This window comes from Zingiber officinale, chromosome 7A (genome assembly GCF_018446385.1).
Source record: "Zingiber officinale cultivar Zhangliang chromosome 7A, Zo_v1.1, whole genome shotgun sequence".
NCBI lineage: Eukaryota > Viridiplantae > Streptophyta > Magnoliopsida > Zingiberales > Zingiberaceae > Zingiber > Zingiber officinale.
In genome coordinates, this window is record NC_055998.1 from 41,335,183 (window position 1) to 41,354,302 (window position 19,120).

A 19,120-nucleotide genomic window follows, 5' to 3' on the forward strand; every position below is an offset into this window, starting at 1 on the left:
AATTATATTTGCTACATTTTATAAACAGATCCATCCGCTGGAACAGTTGGTCAGCCGGGTTTTGACCGAGTCAAAGGTCACTAGTTCAAACCTCGGCTTGGACATTTTTTTGTCAAAACTTCCTTCGTTTAGTAAAAATACCAAACGACCTCCAAAAATTGCGTAAAAATAATCTAAAAATTTCTAAAAATCTCTAGAATATTTTAAAAGAATTTCCAAATATTTTAAAATTACTTTTAGGACTCTAATTGAGGAAATTTGGGGTGTTACAATTCTCCCTACCTTATAAAAAGTTCGTCCTCGAACTTAGAATAATTCTGGATATCTCTATCTCATACTGTCCTCACGCTCCTAAGTAATTTCCTCGTGCTTCTGGTTCTAAATGACTTTCACTAATAGTACTCTTTGTTCCTTTGTCTCTTAATTTCTTGGTCCTCTATTATTCATATCGCATCGTACCCATTAGAGGTCCTTGGAAGGCTTGATATCTTCTCTATCATTTCTAAATATACTTATGTATATGAATATAAGAGAAACAAAACTTCTATCTTACTAAAGCGCATATAAGCAAATACTCTATACTGCAAATAATAAAGACAACATAAAAGGAAAACTTAAATACTTTCTTACTTGAAGACGGCAAGGCTGATGCTGATGTGTGTGTGACGCTGGAGAATGGGAACTGCTCTGATACCAACTGTAACGACCACCCTTCTTACTATACTATACTACTCTCTAAAGATGACCGTTACTTAACTACTAACTCTACTTAACCGGTATGATCGAAATCACGAGGAGTCTCTACCGAAAAATTTTGGCAGAGTCTCCCCTGTACCGGTGACCTTTAACTGAGATACAAACATAGTATACATCAGCCACAGGCGGCTGGAACATTTATCAAACACCAACGTAGTTAAATAAGTATCAAACACACAAATATCTACTTACTAAACTGAACTCATCCTACATGCAACCTAGAACAAGAATAAACTCGAATGACACGGAGTGTAAAGTACAGTCTCAAATGTTTACAATAACTAAAATTCGGAAACAAGAAAAGGAATAAGGAAAGAAGACTAAAGGAACTCCTTTCTAGTCCCAAGACTTCCATAGTCCTGGCATCACACATCATTTGCGCCACCTTGTCACCTTCCTTTATCTGCAGTAAGAGGAAATGCAATCTATAAGCAAAATGTTTAGTAAGCGCTATCTAACCCATAAAAACTCGATATGCATGTGAATATACTGAAAACTAAAACTGAATGCTCAAAAGGAAAACTACTCATGCTCATCTACTAGTAAATAAACAAACATACTAAAGTACTAAACATGTAAAGCTACTCATGCTCTTCTAATAGCAAAGAACAATAAGCTAATCTAAATAACATGCTAGCATAAAAGAAAACTAAACTTGCTAATTTTAAAATAAAGTGAAACTTAATTCATTTGTTCTAAACTTATTCTTTTATCTCACTTGTTTAAAACTTATCCTTTAATACTTTTATACTTTATGTGAAACTTATTTTACTTGTTCATAAACTTATACTAATAATACTTCAAAATAATAATCAACTTTCTCTTGGGCCCGACAATTGTACTTTCTTTTACTATTGTAATGACCCGACCCATTTGGCGGCCCATTTGGCGACCCTCGGGTCGTCGACCGTCGACCGTCGGCCGTGCTGTTACTACTAGGTTATCTAAATATAGGTACAACTATGGGAGCCCATCCCAAGGACAACTGAGAGTCCAGTACAGTGCCACTGATAAAAGTAAAATACTTGTTATCTTTTAATACTTCTAATATATAATACCTCGACATTTTAATAAGCACCTTGTGTGCCAAAAATCCCTAAAGTCCCGACATTGGGATTTACTTAAGGCCTTGGCCTCTTACTTTCTTTTCTTTATCTTTCTTATACTTTTCTTAAACTCAAAATACTGTTAGGGTATTTTTTTTCCATATGCATCTTTAAGTGAGATCAACTAGGTAGCACACAATCATGCATATTTAAGAGAAATCTAAAGCCTTATTCTACAATGCTTTTCGTCTGTATTTTTAAAAATAAGGACTATAGCTTTAGTTGTTCCATAATTCCAAACCTCCTAAGCAGTTAGGTGAAGCAACTATATTAAACCTCAATAGTGCAGTAACATTCAAATATCGTAAAATTGATGGATCACGACTACACAAATTCAACTAACATGAGGTAAACTTCAACTCTACTCATTCTGCAAATCTTGCTCATTTAGTCATGATAAAGAGTTATCTGAACTAACCATTACCCTATCTAGAAGAAAGATTTTGTCCTTAAACAAGTGTTGTACCAACATCTAAGGTCATCTAAAAAGAGTAGAAATCATGCTCAGAATTTATCTAACATTTACAAAATCTGTCCATAACAAAAGAGTTCGATGCCAATACAAGGAGCAACAATCCCCTTACTTCTACGTCATAGAGTACTAGATCTATCCACAATTCAAGAAACGTCGAACTACAACCTCATATCAACTTTGGAAATCCACTACCTATCCATAAAGAAAGGAAATTCTGAACCCATCAAAATGTGCAAGAGCCTCAGATGAATTCACACTTCATCCTATAGATCTACCACCAAAACTATAACCAACTCCAAGAACCCAAATCACCAATGAATCGATTCCGAAATCTACAAGGACATACCTAAATTGAACTAAACCTCCTCTTCTTTCCTCAGGATTCACGGCAGGAAGGAATGTACAGGTTAATCTGAATCAAAGAATGAAACTAAAACCTAAATTCAAATCTGTCCTTCATGCTTCAAATTCAAGAATGCAAATATATGGCAGCAAAGGGATTAGTAACCAAGCTAAAGCAGCAGAGGAAATCAACCAAACTAAGACAGAATAGGGAATTTAACTAGCAAAGGCAGCAAAGAAATTAACCAAGCTAAGGCAACTGCTCTAGATACCAGCGGAGTACCCTAACCAAAACAAAGTGTTTCCTTCTCCCTTTCCTTCATGAAGGTCATGGCAGAAAGCATCCAAAACCCCCTAAATTCTATCATCTTCATGGCGTGACTCAGAAACAAGCAGTAACAAAAAGGAAACAAGGTCCAAAGCAATTAAGCACAAGCTAAACAACAAAATCCTATTCTCTTTCTTTGAAGCACATGACAACAAATTCAAACAACAGTCTCCACAGTAAAACTCGAAAACAAACAAGGAAACACCAAAACGAAATTGAAACTACTCTTACCACAAGTGAGTAGCGACTTACCCTTGAGTTTCTTGGACTTACGGCCGAGAAGGAGGCTTCTAGGGTTTTCGGCAGCTCAAATTCCGGTGACTCCTTGCACTTCCGTGCTCTCTTCGACGAGGATTCGTGAAGCCGGGAAGAATTCCTTGGATTGAACCCTTGGCCGGCCACCGAGACGAAGCCCTAGCTTCGTTCTCCACTTCCGCCTGAGAGGAGTTGGCGACGCGCACGCGTGAAGCAGAGGAGAGGAAGGCTTCGAGAGAGGAAATTTTAGGGCACGAGAGATATAACCTCAACTTTTCCCTTTATAACTCCCATATTTCTGTTAACTATCTCAATTATATTTGCTACCTTTTATAAACAGATCCATCCGCTGGAACAGTTGGTCAGCCGGGTTTTGACCGAGTCAAAGGTCGTTGGTTCGAAGCTCGGCTTGGACATTTTTTTGTTAAAACTTCCTTCGTTTAGTAAAAATACCAAACGACCTCCAAAAATTGGGTAAAAATACTCTAAAAATTTCTAAAAATCTCTAGAATATTTTAAAAGCATTTCCAAATATTTTTAAATTACTTTTAGGACTCTAATTGAGGAAATTTGGGGCATTACACCTCTCCTCCTCTTTGGCCGAACCATTCAAAGGTGCTAGCACACATTTTTGTTTGATTTCTCCACCTCTTGCTTGTGTGGATACACATAGAAGAGTATCTACTTTGATACTCTTGAGATCCGGCGAACCTTTGGACGAGCAGGATTAAGCGAAGGGCTTCACATCAAGGGTAGATTCTTATCTTATAGATCTAAAGTAGATCTAGGCTTAGAAAAGTCGTACGTGAAAATTTTATGAAATTTATTTCTTCGCACGGATCCATGGCATGGGACTTTCGGGGTTTCCACAATGCAAAAAGTGATTTTTGCGGCCCGAAAAACCCAACAGTCCGAGGTGCCTCAAGCCTCCATGAGAGTGCCTCTAGCTCCGCAACGCGCACACTCTAGTCTTTGCACCCGAGGCACCTCCAAGCTCCATGAGGGTGCCTCAGGTACTGTTTGTAAAATACAGCACCCAAATAATATTTAAATAATAAGGTTATTGGATAAATAATCTTATTGGATTTTTAAGGAATTTTTAGAAATTTTCTGGGAATTTTTCGGAGTCCGTTTGGCGTAGTTTAAGGGGATCATTTATAGGCTAAGTGGAAGCCCGTTTAAAATGCCCAAAAGTGGGAGTTGATTGAGGAAACCAACTTAGGGTTTAATTGATTAAACCTAAGTTTTAATTAGGCTAGGTTTATAAGCCGAATTTTTCTCCATTCCTTCTTCATTCCGCCCGATCCCTTCTCCCCACTTATGCCGACTCTTCCTCCTCTTCCGCCCGATCGACGCCGATCATCCTCAGATCGTCGGCCAGCCGGGGTTTTCTTCCAGTTCCTCAGCATCGCCGTTAACTCTCGCGGGCCGCCTCTCAGCACTGATCTGAGCCGAGTCCTCCTCTTCGTCACCGGCGCAGATCTGGCCATCGTCTTCCCATACCTAGCCGTGGACACCCAGCCTCGCCGGTAGTCGGACACTCGATTCCACCCTACCGGTGGAGCTACCTCGCTCACGCCTTCTTTCATCCCGATCTCCTCATCTCGCCGACACCACCGCCGCGAACCTTCCTTTGCCCAATCTCGCCGGTGTTGAGCTTCCTTAGATCCAGCCGTTGGTTGCGGAGGAGCACACCACTGTCAGCTCCGACCTTCTCCCATTTATCCTCTTCCTCAAGTCTCCATCGCCTCTGATCGTCGCTGTGAGTGGCTGTCACCCTCTGCCCTAATATGAACTCTTCCCCATTCATTTGTTACGAGAAGATGTTCCCTGTGCTTGTAGCTTGGCTCTCCACTAACAGTGGTTATTGGGAGCCAAATACTTCTGCCGGTAGGCCATCTCTTCGCTGTCACTGGCCATGATTGAGGGAGGAGGGCATCTATCAGGAGGAAATCCCTAATCCTTCACAACAATGACCGAGATCATCATTGAACGATTATAGGCTTGCCTAGAGAGTTTCCTCTTCAACACAGTAGCCTCTGCCGATTTGGATTGAAAGTAAGACATGTTTGGTATTTTAATTGAATTTGTAGAGATCTGGATTTCCATTTTAGAATGGAAGTTTGTGTTAATTAGGTTGGTTGACCCTCTGTAGCTCTGGCCGACTTTGTTGAGGACGATCCACAGATGTGAGCAACCTACTTGGATTTGAGTAAGTTGAGAAGGTAAATTCGTGTATGAACTATATTTGATTTTAGTTGTGATTTGTTGCTTGAGTGGATTTGGGCTTGTGTGTGGTTATCAGGTGGATAGATTCGGTGAGTATGATGGATAATTCGTTATTAATTAGATATATTGAATTGTAGTTCTTGTCTGTCTTGGATTTAATTAAAGTATATGAAGGAAGAGTTTGGATCGGTTTAGAGTGGTTAATAGTTGATACATTGATTATATATCCTTAGTTTTGTCTTGTATATTGTATTTGTAGGATTTGAGTTGGATGAATCTTTTGGAATGTTGAAGATGGAGATCGGATTTCATGGTTTGTAGTGGTTTGGTTAGCATTGATCTATGTTTGTTTAAATTGGTTGGACTATGGAGTTATTAGGCTTATAGAATCTAATGTAGATATGATTGATGATGAAAGGAATTAGTTCATTTTATTAAGATAAAACAAGTAGAGTTGATTCATGTTGATTAAGAAGTTGAGAAACTCAAGGATTAGATATTGGATTAATTGATGATTCATGCGTAAACCTAATCTAATTAGATTGTAGTATAATTAAGGTTGATTGGGGGATTACTCCAGGATTATGTTCGATTAGCGTTATCCTAATTAGATTAGGGATTCTGTTTAGTTATTTAGTTCCCACTTGATTAGCTACATTATACATATTGTGATTTGCAGGACTTTGATCCGAGATGAGTGTCTCGATGTGAGGTCATTTGGCACGATCGACATATATAGGCGGGTACTTCTTGCTTTTTCTCTTTAGTATTTTGATCCTAGTGCATGAGCTTTATGTTCAGATAGTTGCTGTATCTATCTTGACTCCACTCTTATTCTTCCTGCGGTTGATACTTCCACTCGATCTTTGAGCTACTCGTTTCTGTATCTATACAGTCTCTCGTTGCTATTCATGATATTTAGCAGATACTATAGTACTAGGTATTGGATACCAGATACCATACATTAGATAGTAGGTACTGGATATATGGACACCTGATACCATGTTTACCTGCTTTGTTTTCTGTTTATTTACACACCTTGCTGAGCATGCTGGCTTCATGTAGCATACCTGTTTCTGTTTATATATATATAATGACTGCTGCATTTTCGCATCATGTCATTGCATGCATAGCCGACGACTTTGGCTCCCTTGTGGTTGAGACGGTCGTTGGCCTGGGCCGCACGCTCGGCCGCTCATGGGTAGTGGTAGCTGGAGCGTGCCGCTTGTCCTGTCCTGTCACACTCGGCCACTCATGGGTAGTGGCGGCTGGAGTTGCGGCAGCAGGGACCCCGTCGCAGACGTAGCTATTCAGCTACTATGCACCTGTCCATCCGGTCACTCGAGAGTAGTGGCGGCCTTTGGGTGGTACAGTTTGTCATCGATCCGGCCTCTCGACCATACAGGGGTCGTGGTGCAGAGAGGTGGGCGGGGTGACCATCCGTACATACGCTGTTGTTATTATATCTGCTGGTTGTTTACTTATGCTGTTGTTGCTTATCTATGCTGTTGTTGCTAGATTATACTGCTGTTGTTTATTTATGCTGTTATGCTTACATAGGTTGAGATTTATACCTGTGATATGTGTTTAGACACTGGCCTACTTACTGTTGACATGTATATACCTCACATGATACCATGTAGTTATGAGCAGTACTGTAGCAGGACTTTGCTACACTTTACCTTCTACCACTAGCCTAGGATATGGTTTCAGGTATGGACACTTGTTATGATATCACTGTAGTATCTGCTATTTCCATACGAGACTGTATACCTTTGCATCTCTAGTTCTTTACTATACTCATGCACTATCTATCTATTACCCGCTGAGTCTTTATACTCACCACCCCGTATATTGGTAATTTCACCAGGTAACAGGTAAAGGGTTTATGGAGTCGCCTGGAGATCCTGTCCGCCAGTTCCACGTCACATTCGAGGACGATACTATGATTTTGGTTTTCATTTTATTGTGTGTTAAACTTTTGAATTTAGCATTGTAATAATTGGGCTGTGGACTTGTTATTTTGTATTTGGTTGTTTTGTCGAGGAGTCAAGCCGGGTCGGCCCGCGGTGAGTTTTCGTTACCTTATACTTGTTATTATTGTTTTCCGCTGTGTTTGATTTTACAGTCGTGTGCGCTGCATATTATCTGCATGATTGTGATTTAATTTGCATATGTATTATCTGTTGGTGATGTGTACCGGTTCCATTTGTCACTGCTACAGAGGAGGTGCTGTCCGATTTTCGTCGGACAACCTTACTCTCGGGGCGTGACAATTTATTGGTATCAGAGCTACAGATTTTACGAGGTTTATTTTCGTTTGGTTTTGTGTGATTTGGTTTCTCGATGTGACCTTTCGGGTTTTGGGACCAGGCAGCGACAGGATTCTCCAAGCTATAGGAGGTATGTTTGCATATTGTTATCTTACATTACTGTTAGTGCATGCATAGTTGTGATGTTAGTTATGTTATGTGTTAGTATGCTTTTGTTAGTACCTGTCTTGTTGTTTGTAGCATACATCAAATGGGTTGGGGCAATCACTGATCACGGTTGACCCTACTAGAGATCAAGGAATACAGTCTCATAGGATTTCTTTTACCATACCACTAGTGTTATTAATTTCTGTTATCACTAGTTTAGTAGTGGTTAGTATCTGCTAAATATCATATTGGTTCGGTTCGTGGAGAACCAATATCTGCTAAATATCATATTGCTTCGGTTCGTGAAGAACCAATTTACTCGTATAGCCTTGGTTTGTAGAGAACCAGTTTACTCTTGTTGCTTTGGTTAGTAGAGGTTCGATTTACCGTTGTTGTCTTGGTCAGTAGAGGACTGATCCATTCTTATGTTCTTAGTTCGGTCAGTAGTTCAGTCAGTTGGAGACCAACTCACTCTATTTTATAGAGATTCTGATCCTTGGGTTATGTGTGCTAGTTAGATAACCTAAAAGTCATATTTGAGTTCATGACTTGTGCAGATGGAGAATTGACTGAGTTAGCTGCATACCATTGCTGGCTTGACTAGTTTGTAGAAGATTGATGTATTATATTCTATGGAGAATTTGATCATGGACTGTATATGTACTTAGTAGGATGACCTTGAGGGTACATTTGGATAGATGACCCCCACTGACGTGAAAAAGTGTGGAGCTAGTTGCTCAACACTTACGAGATACTTTGTATCTGTGGGAGGTTAGGTGTGATCCTGAGTCACTTCTTATCCGGGAGGGGTTTTTGCAGGGAAACACCTCGATATGGATTTGTGATACATCCGGGTGACACCCGATGTATAGGGTTTTAGAGCGTTTCTATTGGTTGAATGACATGAAAAAGACATCGCGGATTTTGTTGCTGGATGTCTAGTATGTCAGCAAGTGGAGGCTGAACATCGGAGGTTAGTAAGATTATTTCAGTAGATTCGGATACTGGAATGGAGTTGAGCGCATGTTATAATGGATTTTGTTGTGGGATTAACCAAGACTTAGAGAGGATATTTTGGTTTGGGTAATCATTGTCGGGCGACAACTTACTCCCTAGCTATTGATTTGTAGGATGTATCCGTTGGATTGAGTAGCAGGATTATATGGTAGAGAGATTACCGAATCTCATGGTATATCTCTGAGTGTTGAATTGAATGGAGATTCATGATTCACATCACGATAGTGGCAGATTTTACAGCAAACCATGAGTATAAAATTCTATTTTAGAATCGCTTTATATCTTTAGGCAGATGAACCGACTGAGAACTTAATGTGGATGTTAGGGGTTTGCTGTTAGTATGGGTTGTGGATTTTGGATATGATTGATTTACCTACCGTTGGTTAGATAGTAGTGTGTGAGTAGCGGAAGCAGGGTGAGCTTATAACCCACAGAATTATCTCTTACGAATGGAGATTTATTCCTGTTATTCGGATGGAGTGATATATGAGTATGTTATTTGGTTGTTACCTTTGGATGAGGATTCCTGAGTTGAGTAGTAAATTTGGGGAACAAATTTTTATTAGTGGGGGAGAATGTAAAATACAGCACCCAAATAATATTTAAATAATAAGGTTATTGGATAAATAATCTTATTGGATTTTTAAGGAATTTTTAGGAATTTTCTGGGAATTTTTCGGAGTCCGTTTGGCGTAGTTTAAGGGGATCATTTATAGGCTAAGTGGAAGCCCGTTTAAAATGCCCAAAAGTGGGAGTTGATTGAGGAAACCAACTTAGGGTTTAATTGATTAAACCTAAGTTTTAATTAGGCTAGGTTTATAAGCCGAATTTTTCTCCATTCCTTCTTCATTCCGCCCGATCCCTTCTCCCCACTTACGCCGACTCTTCCTCCTCTTCCGCCCGATCGACACCGATCATCCTCAGATCGTCGGCCAGCCGGGGTTTTCTTCCAGTTCCTCAGCATCGCCGTTAACTCTCGCGGGCCGCCTCTCAGCATTGATCTGAGCCGAGTCCTCCTCTTCGTCACCGGCGCAGATCTGGCCATCGTCTTCCCATACCTAGCCGTGGACACCCAGCCTCGCGCCACTGACACCGGTGATCCACCCTGTCACAGCTACCTCGCTCGAGCGCCTTCTTTCATCCCGATCTCCTCATCTCGCCGACACCACCGCCGCGAACCTTCCTTTGCCCAATCTCGCCGGTGTTGAGCTTCCTTAGATCCAGCCGTTGGTTGCGGAGGAGCACACCACTGTCAGCTCCGACCTTCTCCCATTTATCCTCTTCCTCAAGTCTCCATCGCCTCTGATCGTCGCTGTGAGTGGCTGTCACCCTCTGCCCTAATATGAACTCTTCCCCATTCATTTGTTACGAGAAGATGTTCCCTGTGCTTGTAGCTTGGCTCTCCACTAACAGTGGTTATTGGGAGCCAAATACTTCTGCCGGTAGGCCATCTCTTCGCTGTCACTGGCCATGATTGAGGGAGGAGGGCATCTATCAGGAGGAAATCCCTAATCCTTCACAACAATGACCGAGATCATCATTGAACGATTATAGGCTTGCCTGGAGAGTTTCCTCTTCAACACAGTAGCCTCTGCCGATTTGGATTGAAGGTAAGACATGTTTGGTATTTTAATTGAATTTGTAGAGATCTGGATTTCCATTTTAGAATGGAAGTTTGTGTTAATTAGGTTGGTTAACCCTCTGTAGCTCTGGCCGACTTTGTTGAGGACAATCCACAGATGTGAGCAACCTACTTGGATTTGAGTAAGTTGAGAAGGTAAATTCGTGTATGAACTATATTTGATTTTAGTTGTGATTTGTTGCTTGAGTGGATTTGGGCTTGTGTGTGGTTATTAGGTGGATAGATTCGGTGAGTACGATGGATAATTCATTATTAATTAGATATATTGGATTGTAGTTCATGTCTGTCTTGGATTTAATTAAAGTATATGAAGGAAGAGTTTGGATCGGTTTAGACTGATTAATAGTTGATACATTGATTATATATCCTTAGTTTTGTCTCGTATATTGTATTTGTAGGATTTGAGTTGGATGAATCTGTTGGAGTGTTGAAGATGGAGATCGGATTTCATGGTTTGTAGTGGTTTGGTTAGCATTGATCTATGTTTGTTTAAATTGGTTGGACTATGGAGTTATTAGGGTTATAGAATCTAATGTAGATATGATTGATGATGAAAGGAATTAGTTCATTTTATTAAGATAAAACAAGTAGAGTTGATTCATGTTGATTAAGAAGTTGAGAAACTCAAGGATTAGATATTGGATTAATTGATGATTCATGCGTAAACCTAATCTAATTAGATTGTAGTATAATTAAGGTTGATTGGGGGATTACTCCAGGATTATGTTCGATTAGCGTTATCCTAATTAGATTAGGGATTCTGTTTAGTTATTTAGTTCCCACTTGATTAGCTACATTATACATATTGTGATTTGCAGGACTTTGATCCGAGATGAGCGTCTCGATGTGAGGTCATTTGGCACGATCGACATATATAGGCGGGTACTTCTTGCTTTATCTCTTTAGTATTTTGATCCTAGTGCATGAGCTTTATGTTCAGATAGTTGCTGTATCTATCTTGACTCCACTCTTATTCTTCCTGCGGTTGATACTTCCACTCGATCTTTGAGCTACTCGTTTCTGTATCTATACAGTCTCTCGTTGCTATTCATGATATTTAGCAGATACTATAGTACTAGGTATTGGATACCAGATACCAGACATTAGATAGTAGGTATTGGATATATGGACACCTGATACCATGTTTACCTGCTTTGATTTCTGTTTATTTACACACCTTGCTGAGCATGCTGGCTTCATGTAGCATACCTGTTTCTGTTTATATATATATAATGACTGCTGCATTTTCGCATCATGTCATTGCATGCATAGCCGACGACTTTGGCTCCCTTGTGGTTGAGACGGTCGTTGGCCTGGGCCGCACGCTCGGCCGCTCATGGGTAGTGGTAGCTGGAGCGTGCCGCTTGTCCTGTCCTGTCACACTCGGCCACTCATGGGTAGTGGCGGCTGGAGTTGCGGCAGCAGGGACCCCGTCGCAGACGTAGCTATTCAGCTACTATGCACCTGTCCATCCGGTCACTCGAGAGTAGTGGCGGCCTTTGGGTGGTACAGTTTGTCATCGATCCGGCCTCTCGACCATACAGGGGTCGTGGTGCAGAGAGGTGGGCGGGGTGACCATCCGTACATACGCTGTTGTTATTATATCTGCTGGTTGTTTACTTATGCTGTTGTTGCTTACCTATACTGTTGTTGCTAGATTATACTGCTGTTGTTTATTTATGCTGTTATGCTTACATAGGTTGAGATTTATACCTGTGATATGAGTTTAGACACTGGCCTACTTACTGTTGACATGTATATACCTCACATGATACCATGTAGTTATGAGCAGTACTGTAGCAGGACTTTGCTACACTTTACCTTCTACCACTAGCCTAGGATATGGTTTCAGGTATGGACACTTGTTATGATATCACTGTAGTATCTGCTATTTCCATACGAGACTGTATACCTTTGCATCTCTAGTTCTTTACTATACTCATGCACTATCTATCTATTACCCGCTGAGTCTTTATACTCACCACCCCGTATATTGGTAATTTCACCAGGTAACAGGTAAAGGGTTTATGGAGTCGCCTGGAGATCCTGTCCGCCAGTTCCACGTCACATTCGAGGACGATACTATGATTTTGGTTTTCATTTTATTTTGTGTTAAACTTTTGAATTTAGCATTGTAATAATTGGGCTGTGGACTTGTTATTTTGTATTTGGTTGTTTTGTCGAGGAGTCAAGCCGGGCCGGCCCGCGGTGAGTTTTCGTTACCTTATACTTGTTATTATTGTTTTCCGCTGTGTTTGATTTTACAGTCGTGTGCGCTGCATATTATCTGCGTGATTGTGATTTAATTTGCATATGTATTATCTGTTGGTGATGTGTACCGGTTCCATTTGTCACTGCTACAGAGGAGGTGCTGTCCGATTTTCGTCGGACAACCTTACTCTCGGTGCGTGACACTGTTCATTCTAGGCATAAAGTGTTATTTTGTCCCTGCAAGATAGGTTAGTCTACAAGACAATAATATATCCTGCAAAACAAAGTTAGCACATAATACATATAACAACAAAAATATTTTGACAGTCTCTGGACTATCCGGTTCTGACTTTGGATTTTTGATCGAAAATCTAAGGTCAAATAGACGCCTACTATTCCCTCTACAGGGAACACGTCCTCACCTACTCCACTTAGGAGTGTTGGTTGCTACTCGAAAAACCTAATGGTTCTACTGTACAAAAATTTTGTACAAAGGTCTAAACCTTTTCCTATCTACCATGTGTTCTTTTAAATTAAACTTGGATCGCCTGCGGAACTTAACACGTTTGATCCAAAGCTTAATTTATTTGTTCTTTTAGGTTTAGACTTGGATCTCCTGCGGAACTTAACACGTTCGATCCAAATCACCTAGGTTATTAATTCCATTAAATATTAATTTCTAAAATTAGCTTCCAGGACTGCATGGTGAGGCACATGGCCTTCTTGGATATGGGAACAACCACCACCGCCTAGACAAAGCCTTTTAAGGAAAGCTAATATTTAATTTCCTTAAATAACTTTAGGTCAACCAAAAAGAATAATCAAATCACAAGGAAAAGAAAAACAAAAGAACACAACATCGAAAACAAATTCGAAATACTAGAATCGCATGCCTCTTGTATTTGGTATTTTTCAAAGAAATAAAACAAGTATGATGTAGAAATTAAATACTAGTATACCTTTTCTTTTGCAAACAAAAACCTCTAGGTCTTCTACTATATTCCTCTTCTAACCTCGGCCGTTGTGTGGGCAACGATCTTCTGAGATGAGAAACCACCAAAGCACCTTCTTCTCCTCCTTTCAAGGTTCGGCCACAACAAGAGCACCTCCAAGGATGAAGAGAAACCACCACCAATGCTCCAAGGGATGCAAGTTTTCTCTCCTTCTTCTCCAAGCTAGAATCCGGCCACACCTTGATCTCCAAGAGAGAAGAGAGTTTCGGCCACAAGGATGGAGAGAAAAGAAAGGGAAGAGCCGGCCACACCAAGGAAGAAAAGAGGGAGAAAATAATAGAGGTTGTTCACCTTGAAGGCACCCAAAACCCCCTCTTTTATAATCCTTGGCTTTGGAAAATAAGAAAATTTAATCACAATAAAATTTCCTTAACTTTCCTTGACATGAATTAATTAAGAAAAAATTAAATAAAATTTCCTAATTGATCATATCATGGTCGGCCACCTCATGAAGAGCAAACAAGGCAATTTTCAATCAACAATTAAAATTCCTTATTTGTCTTCGGATATTTTAAAAAATAAAATTTCCCTTTAAAACCCCTTCATGGTTGATAAAAAGAAATCTCTATAATTTTAATTTTTCAATATGTGAATAATTTACAAAGAAGAAAAATAAAATATCTTTCCAATCTACAAATAAGGAAAGAGATTTAATCCCTTTCTTTAATCTTTTGTAGAACCTTATAAAAAATATATTTTAATTTTTAATCTCTCCAATAAATTATATCTTTCACATAAGAAAATTTTAAAATTAAAATTCTTTTTTAATTTTATAGGGCGGGCCACCTAAGCTTGGGTTCAAGCTAGGGTCGGCCACCCATGGACCTAGGCTTGGCCGGCCCTAGCTTGATCCACAAGCTAGCTTGGCCGGCCCCTACAACATGGGTATGAAGATGGGTATAGGTGGGTATAGTACTCTATAAATAAGAGGCTACGATAGGGACCGAGAGGAGGAATTGGTTTTGGTCTCCCAATAAAATTAAGCATCCCGTGTTCACCCCGAACAAACAACTTAATTTTATCAATAATAATTCATTCCACTAGAGAACTATTATTAAACTATCGCACCAATCCCAAATTACATTTTTGGGCTCCTTCTTATTATGAGTGTGTTAGTCTCCCTGTGTTTAAGATGTCGAATGTCCACTAATTAAGTGAGTTACTGACAACTCATTTAATTAATATCTTTGTCCAAGAATAGTACCACTCAACCTTATCGTCATGTCGGACTAAGTCCACCTGCAGGGTTTAACATCACAATCCTTATGAGCTCTTCTTGGGGACATTATCAACCTAGATCACTAGGACACAATTTCCTTCTATAATCAACAACACACACTATAAGTGATATCATTTCCCAACTTATCTGGCTTATTGATTTATCAAACTAAATCTCACCCATTGATAAATTAAAGAAATAAATATCAAATATATGTGCTTGTTATTATATTAGGATTAAGAGCACACACTTCCATAATAACTGAAGTCTTTGTTCCTTTATAAAGTCAGTATAAAAGAAACGACCTCTGATGGTCTTACTCAATACACTCTAAGTGTACTAGTGTAATTATATAGTTAAGATAAACTAATACCTAATTACACTACGTCCTTCCAATGGTTTGTTCCTTTCCATTTTGGTCATGAGCTACTGTTTATAATTTATAAGGTACTGATAACATTATCTTCTCTATGTGACACCACATACTATGTTATCTACAATATAAATTAATTGAACAACTACAAACAAATGTAGATAATTTGACCAAATGTGATTCTTTATTCAAAATAAATATTTACAAAAGCTTAGGCTTTCAGTGTAAACTCTAACAATCTCCCACTTATACTAATGACTAAGCTGCCATATCTGCTGCCATACATCTGATTCTCATTCCCTCCACATGTCGATCGAAAGCTTTTGCTGGAAGGGCCTTAGTGAAAGGATCTGCCAGGTTATCTGCTGATGTAATCTTAGTGATGACAACTTCTCCTCGCTTCACGATATCTCGTATCAGGTGGTACTTACGCTCTATATGTTTACTTGCCTTATGAGCTCGTGGTTCCTTCAAGTTTGCAACTGCACCGCTATTATAACAATAAATTGTGATGATTTTAGGCAAACCAGGAATCACATCTAAGTCCATTAGAAAGTTCCTGAGCCATATTGCTTCTTTAGCTGCCTCAGAGGCTACTACATACTCAGCTTCCATGGTTGAGTCCGAAACGCATTTCTACTTAATACTCCTCCATGCAATGTCTCCACCTCCTAAAGTAAACACATAGCCTGATGTAGACTTACTGTTGTCCCTATCTGATTGGAAATCTGAATCCGTGTAACCCACAGGGAGCAAATCGTCTGCTTGGTAAACTAGCATATAATCTCTAGTCCTTCTCAGGTACTTTAATATATGCTTTACCGCAGTCCAATGTCCTTGTCCAGGGTTACTCTGATATCTGCTGACCATGCCCACGACAAAATAGATATCAGGTCTCATGCATAGCATTGCATACATAAGGCTTCCTACAGCCGAAGCATAAGGAACTGCTTTCATGTCCTCTATCTCCTTTGATGTCTTTGGAGACATCTCTTTAGATAGAGCTACTCCATGCCTAAAAGGTAAGAAACCTTTCTTGGAATTCTGCATGCTAAAATGAGCAAAGATTGTATCTATATATGAAGCTTGGGACAGACACAACATTTTTTTCTTGCAATCCCTTATAACTTTGATCCCAAGAATGTGTGCACAATCTCCTAAGTCCTTCATATCAAATTGTTTGGACAACCATACCCTTACGTCTGACAATACCTTGACATTGTTGCCAATTAGCAAAATATCATCTACGTATAGTACAAGAAATATCACCACGTTTCTGTTACACTTCTTGTATACACAAGACTCATCCGGACACTGAATAAATCCATATGACTGGATTACTTCATTAAACCAGATGTTCCAAGACCTTAAAGCTTGTTTCAGTCCATAAATGGGCTGATTGAGTTTGCACACTAGATGCTCTTTGACTTTTTCAATGAACCCTTATGGTTGCTTCAAATGGATGTTCTCTTCAAGACTTCCATTAAGGAAAGTTGTCTTGACATCCATTTGCCTAATCTCATAATCCATATGAGCAGCAATGGATAAGAGTATCTGGATAGACTTAAGCATGACTACCAGTGAAAAGGTCTCCTCATAATCGATTCCCTCTTTCTGAGTGTACCCTTTCGCAACAAGCCTAGATTTGAAGGTTTCTACCTTCCCGTCTGTCCCTCTTTCCCTTTTGTAGATCCACTTGCATCCAACGGCTTTTATACCATCAGGTGGTTCTATAAGCTCCCAGACCTTATTAGAGTACATAGACTCTATTTCAGAATTCATTGCCTTTTGCCAAGATACTGCATCTATATCTTGGAGTGCTTCGTCATATGTTCGGGGATCAGGTTCATGTTTACCCGGGATCAAGTCCGAAGACTCTCCCAAAAACATGAATCTCTCAGGTTCCCTCACAACTCTCCCACTACGACGAGGCACCGTCTATAGTTGTGTATCATGTGTGACATGTGTTGCAGTCTCTTGTGGTACTTCATCTTGTACTGTTGGTACTGAAGTAGACGTGTCCTCTCTAAGTTCTTCTAAAACAACTTTGCTACTGGGCTTGTGATCCATTATATAGTCTTCTTCTAAAAACTGGGCATTGGTGCTAACAATGACCTTCTGGTCTTTAGGACTATAAAATAAACCACCTTTCGTTCCTCTGGGATAACCCACAAACACGCAAACTTCTGTACGAGATTCTAACTTATCGGCATCTGGTTTCAGCACATGTGCTGGACTACCCTAAATCCGAATATGTCTTAGACAAGTTCTTCGCCCATTCCACAATTCTGTGGGAGTAAAAGATACTGATTTAGAAGGTACTAAGTTCAGAATGTGTGCTGCCGTTTCCAGAGCGTATCCTCAAAACGAATTTGGTAATTCTGAATAACTCATCATCGATCTAACCATCTCCATAAGAGTCCTATTCCTTCGTTCTGCCACACCATTCTGTTGGGGTGTACCAGGTACGGACAATTGGGATTGAATCCTAGCCTCTGATAAGTAATTCCTAAACTCTCCTAAGAGGTATTCGCCACCACAATTAGATCGTAGTGTCTTGATACTTTTACCTAGTCATTTCTCCACATCAGCCTTGTACTCTTTGAACTTATCAAAGCACTCGGACTTGCGGCGCATTAGGTAAATGTATCAGTATCTTGAATAATCATCTATAAAAGAGACAAAATATTCAAAACCACCTCTCGCCTGGATAGACATAGGACCACACAAATCAGAATGAACCAATCCTAACACTTCTTCGGCTCTATACCCCTTGGCCTTAAAAGGCCTCTTGGTCATTTTACCTTCCAAGCAAGATTCACTGGTTGGAAAATTTTCCAACTCTAATAAACCCGAAAGTCCATCAGCTATAAGTCTTTGAATCCTACTTAAGTTAATATGACCAAGCCTTATATGCCAAAGATATACTTGGTTCATTTCCGAAGGTTCTTTTCTCTTATTTGAGTTAGAAGATGTGTTATTAATTTCCATATTTTTCTTTGTGGAGGAAATTAGATTTAAAGTATATATAAATTGCCAACCAATGCACCAGAATAGATAATCACTTTATTTCTCTTAATAACCATATCATTACTAAAAGAAACTGAATATCCATCCAAAAACAGTTTAGAAACTGAAATTAAATTCTTTCTAAAACTGGGTACATAAAGACAATTTCTTAAAACCAAATTTCTATTCCTAATAAAAGATAAGTAGACGTCTCCCACTGCAACAGCCGCCACCTTAGTAGCATTACCCATGTAGACGGTTATCTCTCCTTCATATAGTCGTCGGGTTTCCTGGAACCCCTGCAAAGAATTGCAGACATTATCAGTGGCTCCTGTATCTACACACCAGGTGCTGGTAGATAACACCGCTAAACATGTTTCAACAACCAGAGCATGAGATATACCTTTGTTGTTTTGATTCCTACGAGGATAGTCCGCCTTCCAATGCCCTGACTGCTTGCAGATGAAGCACTTGCCCTTCGGCTTCTTTATTCCAGCTTTAGGTCCTGTACTCTGAGATTTATTCACTTTCTTTGCTGAGCCAACTTGTTTCTTCTTCTTCTTTCCTTTCAGTTTAGAAGTAGAACCATTTTCAGCATAGTGAATCTGAGAATTGTGGCGAAACAAACATTTTGCTGCCTGAAGTTCTGTCAGTAGTTCCGCTAATGAATATACCCTTTTATTCATATTGTAATTCAGGCGGAATTGCTCAAAACTTCTAGGTAG

At 39.7% G+C, this 19,120-nt stretch overlaps 1 long non-coding RNA gene across 1 annotated transcript; it reads left to right on the forward strand.

The window, feature by feature from the left end:
- Window positions 1–10,062: 10,062 nt before the first annotated feature.
- LOC122000077 lies at window positions 10,063–10,701 on the forward strand. The gene is made up of 3 exons (XR_006116926.1): window positions 10,063–10,242; window positions 10,323–10,538; window positions 10,636–10,701. It is a non-coding gene; the product is annotated as an uncharacterized LOC122000077 (long non-coding RNA).
- Window positions 10,702–19,120: the final 8,419 nt, after the last annotated feature.